At 37.2% G+C, this 9683-nt stretch overlaps 1 long non-coding RNA gene across 2 annotated transcripts; it reads left to right on the top strand.

Moving 5' to 3' along the window:
• Positions 1 to 260: 260 nt before the first annotated feature.
• LOC141379465 (uncharacterized) lies at positions 261 to 9200 on the top strand. 2 transcript variants are annotated; one of them, XR_012396143.1, is made up of 3 exons: positions 261 to 851; positions 6963 to 7119; positions 7727 to 9200. It is a non-coding gene; the product is annotated as an uncharacterized lncRNA (long non-coding RNA). The 2 variants fall into 2 exon arrangements; XR_012396144.1 differs by lacking the exon at positions 261 to 851 and adding an exon at positions 4698 to 6680.
• Positions 9201 to 9683: the final 483 nt, after the last annotated feature.

Raw genomic sequence — 9683 nt, forward strand, 5'->3', positions numbered from 1 at the left:
TGAGAACCAGACAGAACTGTTGTATAAATAAATAAATAAATATATATATATAATATATATATATATATATATATATATATATATATATATATATATATATATATATATATATATATATATATATATATATATATATATATTTTATACAACAGTTCTGTCTGGTTCTCGAATCTAATTAGCTGATAGCCGTGATATATTTACATACAGCCAGCAAAAAGCAGACACTACAGACCTAAAGTTTAAAAGATGCACGCTCAACTGTTTAACTGTCGGCTTATGATTTGAATCCAACACGGAAGAAAGTAGTTCCTCATACAAAAGGGTTTTTGAGGGCCTACTCACACTATGCCATCCGTACCGTGCCCAGGCCCGTTTCCCGGATCGTTTGAGAAGTGTGAGTGCGCTGAATCAGGCTCAAGTACGGTTCACTTGGCCGGACCTGGCCCGGTTGGAAGAGGTGTACCTGAGCGCGGTTCACTTGGGCTTCGGCGTGGTACGTTTGTAGCGTGAGTGCAAAACAAGCCTGAAACTGAAAGCGAGACGTGACTTTTAAGGGACTGTTTCATATGGATTTATTAATCATTCTTACTGTTCAGTGAACGCAAACTGCTGTAGTTTATTAAAGACGCAAACCTCTCACTGCACGACAGCTGCACACCTTCAGCAGACTTCCTCATTCCTGCAGCACAAGAGCTTTGTGATTATGAGCGGCAAAAGTGGCGGATCTGTTCGGCGAAATATCTGACTGCATGTCACTGCATATCAAACCGACTGAAACGATATAACTAGAGAAATCTCCACTGTGCTGCTGAGGGACAGCGCTTCTCACTGAACAGCACAGCATCGATGACGTAAGTGTGCCGAGGCCCGATTGTGGTGTGAGTGCGGGCCGTCGGGGGAGACGGGAGGGGGGACAAGCGTGCTTTGGTCCGGTTCGAGGAAACTGTACCTAGTGTGAGTACAGCCTGAGACTCTCCATGTTTGATTTTTTTTTTATATACACAATTATGCCATCAAACTGTTGTATAAACGCAATGTCACACTTGTAGCAGTGCGATATGGCTGTATATCGCACTGGTTGGGGCACTAATGCAAGGCTCCCACCAGTGCCGATATACAGCCATATCGCACTGCTACTCGTGTGATATTGCTCATATATATTATTATTTATTTAGAATTATTAGCCCCCTTTGAATTTTTTTCTTCTTTTTTTAAATATTTTCCAAATGATGTTTAACAGAGCAAGGAAATTTTCACAGTATGTCTGATAATATTTTTTTCTTCAGGATAAAGTCTGATTTGTTTTATTTCAGCTAGAATAAAAGCAGTTTTTAATTTTTTAAACACCATTTTTGGGACAAAATTATTAGCCCCTTTAAGCTAATTTTTTCCTCTATAGTCTACAGAACAAACCATCGTTATACAAAAACTTGCCTAATTGCCCTAATCTGCCTAGTTAACTAATTAACTTAATTAAGCCTTTAAATGTCACTTTAAGCTGTAGAGAAGTGTCTTGAAAAATATCTAGTTAAATATTATTTACTGTCATCATGACAAAGATAAAATAAATCAGTTATTAGAAATGAGTTATTAAAACTATTATGTCTAGAAATGTGCTGAAAAAATCTGCTCTTCGTTAAACACAAATTGAGAAAAAATAAACAAGCGAACTAATAATTCAAGGGGCCTAATAACTCTGACTTCAACTGTATGTGTGTGTTGTAAATATATATATATATATATATATATATATATATATATATATATATATATATATATATATATATATATATATATATAGTCATGTTTTATGTTGTTTTGATTTTGTTATCTGCATTAAATTCCACAAAACTTTTGACACAGCACACGCATGTTTGTTTTGTTGGTTTATGAGGACTCACTGTCCATAAGCCTAATGTATACTGTAAAACATGCTACCCACACCCATAAACCCAACCCTCACAGGAAACCTTGGCATATTTACATTTTAGACCCCTGTTAAGTATGATTTAAGTGTTTGAATTACAAGAACACAATGCATGTCCTCATAAGCCACCCCAACATCGTAATACCGAGGTCTATAGGTCATGCTATAGCTATATCTGTAGATATAGGCTACATGTCTACACTATACACATGTACTAATTTTTCTTCTAAAAGAAAATATTGAAGTTTTGCCACATCAGTCATAGGGTTGGGCGATGTCGACCAAATTGGCATCGTACAATGTCTAATGTGAAACATTGTGATGGACGATGGCATCGTCATCATGTGATTAACAGAGTGCACGTGACGTGTCTGAAAAGCGAGGAGGGATCCGGGGGTGAGAAGGGTGCATGACTTATTTGAGGACCGGGAGGGAGACGCGCGATTTCTGGTTGATTATCACTCGTATGCGGGCATTATGAGTCCCGCAAATGCACAGAGACTCAAGAACTTCCAGGAGACTTGGGATGTCTAAATATCATGTTTAACAACTATATTGAGACGCGATCCAGCAGTACACCCTTGATAATCTGTCCGACCTACACTGCTCTCTGGAGCTCAGAGAAGCGCATGACAGTGTGTGGCTGTGTCTGGAGGGCTGTTCAGAAATGCTCAGTAAAACACGATGTGGATCATTTTCGTTCTAAAATGCCATTTTAACATTAAGACGTATTAGTGTAAACGGGGCCTGAGTATGTATTTTTTGCGAGTGGGTTTGGAACTTTTCTAATAATATTAATTAATAATATTAATAATAATAATAATAATGTAAAATGTGAAATACTGTAACACTTCATTTTGATGGTCCATTTGAGTATTAGTAGGCACTGTCTGCTTAATAACTATTGATACTGCTCAATCAACAGACATTTAACTGTCAGAATATTCATATGGATATTTGTATTCTGCAAGAATTGTTATTATTTTCATATATATAATTACATTTGTATTTTACATTATTATTATTATTACAAATTTTTTTTTCTAAAAGAAAATATTGACGGCGACGCAGTGGCGCAGTAGGTAGTGCTGTCGCCTCACAGCAAGAAAGCAGCTGGTTCAATCCTCGGCTGGGTCAGTTGGCATTTCTGTATGGAGTATGCATGTTCGCCCTGCGTTCATGTGGGTTTCCTCTGTGTGGATGCTCCGGTTTCCCCACAAGTCCAAAGACATGCGGTACAGGTGAATTGGGTAGGCTAAATTGTCAGTAGTGTACAAGTGTAAATGAGTGTGTATGGATGTTTCCCAAAGATGGGTTGCAGCTGGAAGGGCATCTGCTGTGTAAAATATGCTGGATAAGTTGATGGTTCATTCCCCTGTGGCAACTCTAGAGTAATAAAGGGACTAAGCCGAAAAGAAAATGAATAAATTAATGAAGAAAATATTGATGTTTGACTTATCAGTCACAACCATAACACAACCACAAGAACAAAAAAACTTTTTAATGTTATAAAAAATGAGAAACATTTTTAATTAATAATAATAAAAAGGTAAAATACTAAATAAAATATAATGCAAAGGATTTTCATAAGTGCGCTTAATTTGACAGCTCATTTATACATTTAAGCTGATTTAACGGATTTTAAGTGTTTATGGTTTATGAGGACATCCATTGTGTCCTTGTAAATACTTAAATCCTTTGCTTCAGACAAGAAAATATCAAAAAATATTCATATAAATAGTTGTATTCTGCTAGAATTGTTAGCATTTTCATATAATGTTTTAGCTTATAGCTATTTTACATTATTATTGTTACAAATTTTTCTTTCTAAAAGAAAATATTGACATTTGTCACATTAGTCACAATCACAAAAAAAGCTTTTCGCGGGGAAGTGATCACAAATTGAGGAGCGAGGAAGGAAGGCGGGGTGGATCGACAACGCAGGGAAGCCTTCACAAACTGAGGAGCGATCACAAACCGAAAGCGGCGAGAGCGTCAAAGTAGCCAGAAGTCATTCATTTTTAAAGAGAACCGGCGGCGGGGAACAGCGCGGCGCGACTTTTTCTGTGTGGGCGTCGAGGAGATTTGAAATCAAGTCAACTTATGGTATGAGCTATGACCGGGCTTGTCTCGGTTCGGCGGCAAGCAATCAAAATGAAGTAGTCCACCGCTTGAGAGGAGATCAGAGAACACAGACCTGTGAACTTTGGTTCCGACCACAGTTGTTCTCAAGAGTTTAGATATTGCGGTTGCCGGATTTTCGCGACGACGTGGGGCCCCCTAATCACGCGGTGCGTGCCCTGCGGGCCCATCCGCTACACCACTGTTCATGGTGATGCAGTGGCACAGTGCTGTCGCCTCACATCAAGAAGGTTGCTAGGTCGCTGGTTCGAGCCTTGGCTGGGTCAGTTGGCATTTCTGTGTGGAGTTTGCATGTTCTCCTTGCGTTCGCATGGGTTTCCTCCGGGTGCTCTGGTTTCCCCCACAGTCCAAAGACATGCGGTACAGGTGAACTTGGTGGGCTAAATTGTCCGTAGGGTATGAGTGTGTGTGAATGAGAGTGTGTGGATATTTCCCAGAAAAAGGTTGCGGGGGAAGTGCATCCGCTGCGTAAAAACGTGCTGGATAATTTAGTGGTTCATTCCGCAGTGGCGACCCCGTATTAATAAAGGAACAAAGCCGGAAAAAAAATGAATGAATAAATGTGTGTTCTCATAAAGCACTAGAGCCAGTGTCGGCACACGCACACATAGACTATTTTTGGGGGGGTTTTAACGATGGGAGGTGCAGTAAATTGGACTTTTCCACACTGGTGGCCTGAGATGGTCTATATGGCCTTCAGCCAGTGAGTTTTAGATGGAATTTCTGGATTACAGTTAAGACTTGAATATTTTCTCTCCTCAGGATCAGATAAAGATCGCTCGCGTTGATGTGTGCGTGCAGCTTTTCATTAAACATGCCTTTGACTCGCAGACTCGCATTCACGCCGCAATCAACACAATGACATCAATGAGAAGCATCTCAATACCTCGCTTTTCTTTTTCGCTCCTTTCTTTCCTTTGTCCGATGTGCAGACGGAGTGTAGAGGGCCTCAGATTAGAGACTGTCGTGTCACTGCAGTGGAAGAACGAGTTTGACGGTTTTCAACCACCGTTACAAATGAAACACTCTTGCGGGGTCAGACGAGAGTCAGGGCGGAAGATGAGAAACACCGCGCGGCGTCACGTGACCGCTAAAAACACTCGTCCTGCTCTTTCAATCATGGTCGATGATTCTGAAACAGACGCGCCTTTAAACACTGTTGACAGCACAGAGCGGCTCTTAATGCACTCTAACAAGCAAAGGCGTGATTAGAATGTTTGTTTCTCTTTGTTCAGGAAAATGTAATCCAAAGTCGCTAGACAGTCAGTTGCATCACTGGAAATACAAACGCTAATTTGTTATGGTAAAAAGAACAGTAGTCTATAGACACTCTATCTGTCTGTAGGGGTTCAGTTTCTCAGGAAAAGTTTTTTTTTTTTTTTTTGTGAAAACCCAAAGTAAACCCACACCCACTGGCCACTTTTTTAGGTACGCCTGTCCAACTGCTTTTTAACGCACATTTCTAATCAGCCAGTCACATCATGGCAGCAACCAAATGCATTTAGGCATGTAGACATGGCCAAGACGATCATCTGCAGTTCAAACCGAGCATCAGAATGGGGAAGAAAGGTGATTTAAGAGACTTTAAACGTTGCAAGGTTGTTGGTGCCAGTTGGGCTGGTCAGAGTATTTCAGAAACTGCTGATCTACTGGGATTTTCCTGCACAACCTTCTCTAGGGTTTATAGAGAATGGTCTGAACTAGAGAAAATATCCAGTGAGCGGCAGTTCTGTGGGAGCAAATGCCTTGTTGATGCCAGAGGTCAGAGGAGAATGGCCAGACTGGTTCCAGCTGATAGAAAGGCAACAGTAACTCAAATAAGCACTCGTTACAACCAAGATCTGCAGAGGAGCATTTCTGAACACACAACACGTCCAATGTTGAGGCGTATGGGCTACAGCAGCAGAAGACCTGTCAGCTAAGAACAGGAAACTGAGGCTACAGTTCACACAGGCTCACCAAAATTAGACAGAAGAAGATTGGACAAAAGTTGCCTGGTCTGATAAGCCTCGATTTCTGCTGCGACATTCGGATGGTCGGGTCAGAATTTGGCATCAACAACATGAAAGCATGGATCCATACTGCCTTGTATCAATGGTTCAGGCTGCTGGTGGTGGTGTAAGGGTGTGGGGGATATTTTCTTGGCACACTTTGGGCCCATTAGTACCAACTGAGCATCGTGTCAACGCCACAGCCTACCCGAGTATTGTTGCTGGCCATGATCATCCCTTTATGACCACAGTGTACCCATCTTCTCATGACTACTTCCAGCAAGATAACACACCATGTCATAAAGAGTGAATCATCTCAGACTGGTTTCTTGAACATGACAATGAGTTCACTGTACTCAAATGGCCTCCACATTCACCAGAACTCAATCCAATAGAGCACCTTTGGTATGTGGTGGAACAGGAGATTCCCATCATGGAAGAGCGGCAAATCTGTATCAACTGTGTGATGCTATTACGTCAATATGGAGCAAAATCTCTAAATTCCTCCAAGGAATATTTCCAGTATCCTGTTGAATCTAGGTCATGAAGGATTAAGGCAGTTCTGAAGGCAAAAATAGGACCAACCCAGTACTAGTAAGGTGTACTTAATAAAGTGGCCGGTGAGTGTATATATAGTTTGTGTACTAACACACACACATAGGCTATATATTGTTATTAGTAAATTAGTATTAAAATAGCCTAGAACCTAGAAGATAAATAAGAAATGTGTATGATACTGTATGTATTATTTGTATATGTATTATTTTTCGCCTTCACAGTAATAGCCTATTCTGGCTATCCCTATCCAGATATCCCTATGTTTTATTTTATTTTAATTTTTTGCTGACTTTTTGAACTATTTCCTATTATAAATTATTTTTATTTCATTGTTTGTTTGGCAGTGGTGCAGTGAGTAGCATGATCGCCTCACAGCAAGAAGGTCACTGGTTCGAGCCCCAGCTGGGTCAGTTGGCATGTCTGTGTGGAGTTTGCATGTTCTCTCTGTGTTGCATGGGTTTCCTCTGGGTGCTCCGGGTTCCTCCACAAGTCCAAAGACAGGTGAATTGGGTATGCTAAAATTGACCGCAGTGTATGTGTGTGGATGAGTGTGTATGGGTGTTTCCCAGGGATGGGTTGCAGCTGGAAGGGCATCCGCTGCGTAAAACATATGCTGGATAAGTTGGCGGTTCATTCCTCTGTGGTGACCCCTGGTTAATAAAGAGGCTAAACCGAAAAGAAAATGAATAAATGAATGATTGTTAGTTTGGCTTTGTTTTATTTTTTCATTATCACTATTGATGAAATGAGTCGAATTTCTATGTTGGAATGAGTTGAATATTTTCCAAATTACATAAAAGCCTTTACAACATGGACAGATTTAAATAAAATTAAAACATATTTTAAAAAAATTAAAAATTACTAATTTTACAACATTACATATATTATAAGTATTTTTAGGCTCTACACATTCAGGATGTATCTTCAAAAAATGAAAAATAACGTTAAATTTTGAGTAAAGACACATATTTATTTATTAATTTAATTTCCCAGAACCGTGTCCAAGAAAGCATGTAAAAACTCACTATAAATTTGCATAATAAGTATTACCATTGGAGTGCACATGCACAATGCATTTAACAGGATTTATATTTTTGCATTTTTTCAGGATTCTGCAGTGCATATTACAGCGGCTCATTGTGGAGAGAAACTGCTCCGCATCTGTTTCTTGCATTGCCCGCAGCAGAGTGAGGAAACTGTTAACATTTGAAGCATTGCATCATGGGATACAAAGAGGTCATATAGGGTGGTCTGCCATTGAAAGCAGAGGATTCCTGTTCTTCAGTCAACTGGGAGCACAAAATGTACAGCCCGTTTGGCTTTTGCAAGATAATTAAACAGAATAAAAACCATAAAAAACAATTTCCGAACCATTACGCTGGTGCCATTCACTTTCTGAGGGTCAAAAACGAGGGAATTTCCTCATAGCATATATTACAACAACAACAACAAAAAAATGTAAAATAAAAATGCAAAGATAAAAATAGCAGCATTTATCTAAACATTTAACTAAAGTCCATTTAATTTAAAGTCTTTGATTCAGTACATGCTTTTGTTATAGTTTTATTCAACCTCACAGCGTTGTATTTGTTATTTAATGTTTGAATAAATACTGAAAACTAATTACAGCCATTATTTAAATGATTATATTTTACCATTAAAGTGTAGTGTCACAATGTTTTTGTTTGTTTATTTTATATTTGCTGAAAAACACTTGACATATTTGTTACAATATTTGCATGCAGAATGTGACTTACATTGTCAATAAAAAAAGATACAAGAGAGAGAAAGGAAAAAATACTGAAAAATAAAAAAATTGGAAAAAATAAAGAACATGATATAAACATGAGGACAAGACATTTAAGAATCATTTAGCCTACAGTATATAAATTAATGTAAATAAAAGTAAAAGTAATGACAAAATCAAATACTTCTGTTTGCGTTCTTATTTTTTAGATAATGAAATTGTTTTACAATAATGACTAAATCCTTGCAAAAAAAAAGAAAAAATATATGGTTTGGTATTAATAAATTTGCATGGAATTTACAAAGAAAATAAATTAAATTTATAACAAAACAAGCATTTCTTTTAGAAGAGGCAGATTCCTAAACAAAATCAATATCTTTAAAAGGAACAGATACATGTTGATGCATTAAATCATAATTAAACAATACAATAAGTTTTAACATAATTACAATCCCAAAATAAATGAAAGACAGTTTTTGTTCACTGTAAAAATTAAAAGCTATATTTTGCAGATAATTGTCTGTATTTTTAAAAGAATTTTCCAGTTTTTTTCATTATACAGATATTTTCTGCAATTAACATTAAATTTACAGTTATTACATTATTTTTCTGTTTTTTTAAAGGAATTTTCTGTATTTTCATAGAGTAACATGCAATTTTACATTATTATTTACAGATTATTCCTGTAAAAATAGGGAAACAAAAAATCTGTAAAAGTGTTTAAGTACTATTGAAAATAGTAATCATTTGAAGATTAAAGTGAGGTTAATAATGTCAAATAGGCTATTGTTTGTAAGCTATAATGCATGCACTGTAAACAATAAAATGTTTATTTAATACTCTTTGGGGAAAGTCTTTTTGTTTTATTTTGACTAGAATAAAAGCAGGTATTGTTTAAATTATTAGCCCTTTTAAGCTTTATTTTTTTCAAGAGTCTATAGAACAAAGCACCGTTATACAATAACTTGCCTAATTACCCTAACCTGCCTAGTTAACCTAATTAACCCAGTTAAGCCTTTAAATGTCACTTTAAGCTGTACAGAAGTGTCTTGAAGAATATCTAGTCAAATATTATTTACTGTCATCATGATAAAGATAAAATAAATCAGTTATTAGAAATGAGTTGTTAAAAATATCATGTTAAGAAATGTTTTAAAAATGTATCTCCGTTAAGGGGAGGGAGGGGAGCTAATAATTTAGGGCGGCTAATAATTCAATATGTATTATGTGTATAATAATTCAATATGCTAATATACAATATACAATATATATATATATATATATATATATATGATTGCGGCTGGTCCCACATTAGCTA

Source organism: Danio rerio, chromosome 20 (genome assembly GCF_049306965.1).
Source record: "Danio rerio strain Tuebingen ecotype United States chromosome 20, GRCz12tu, whole genome shotgun sequence".
Taxonomy (NCBI): domain Eukaryota; kingdom Metazoa; phylum Chordata; class Actinopteri; order Cypriniformes; family Danionidae; genus Danio; species Danio rerio.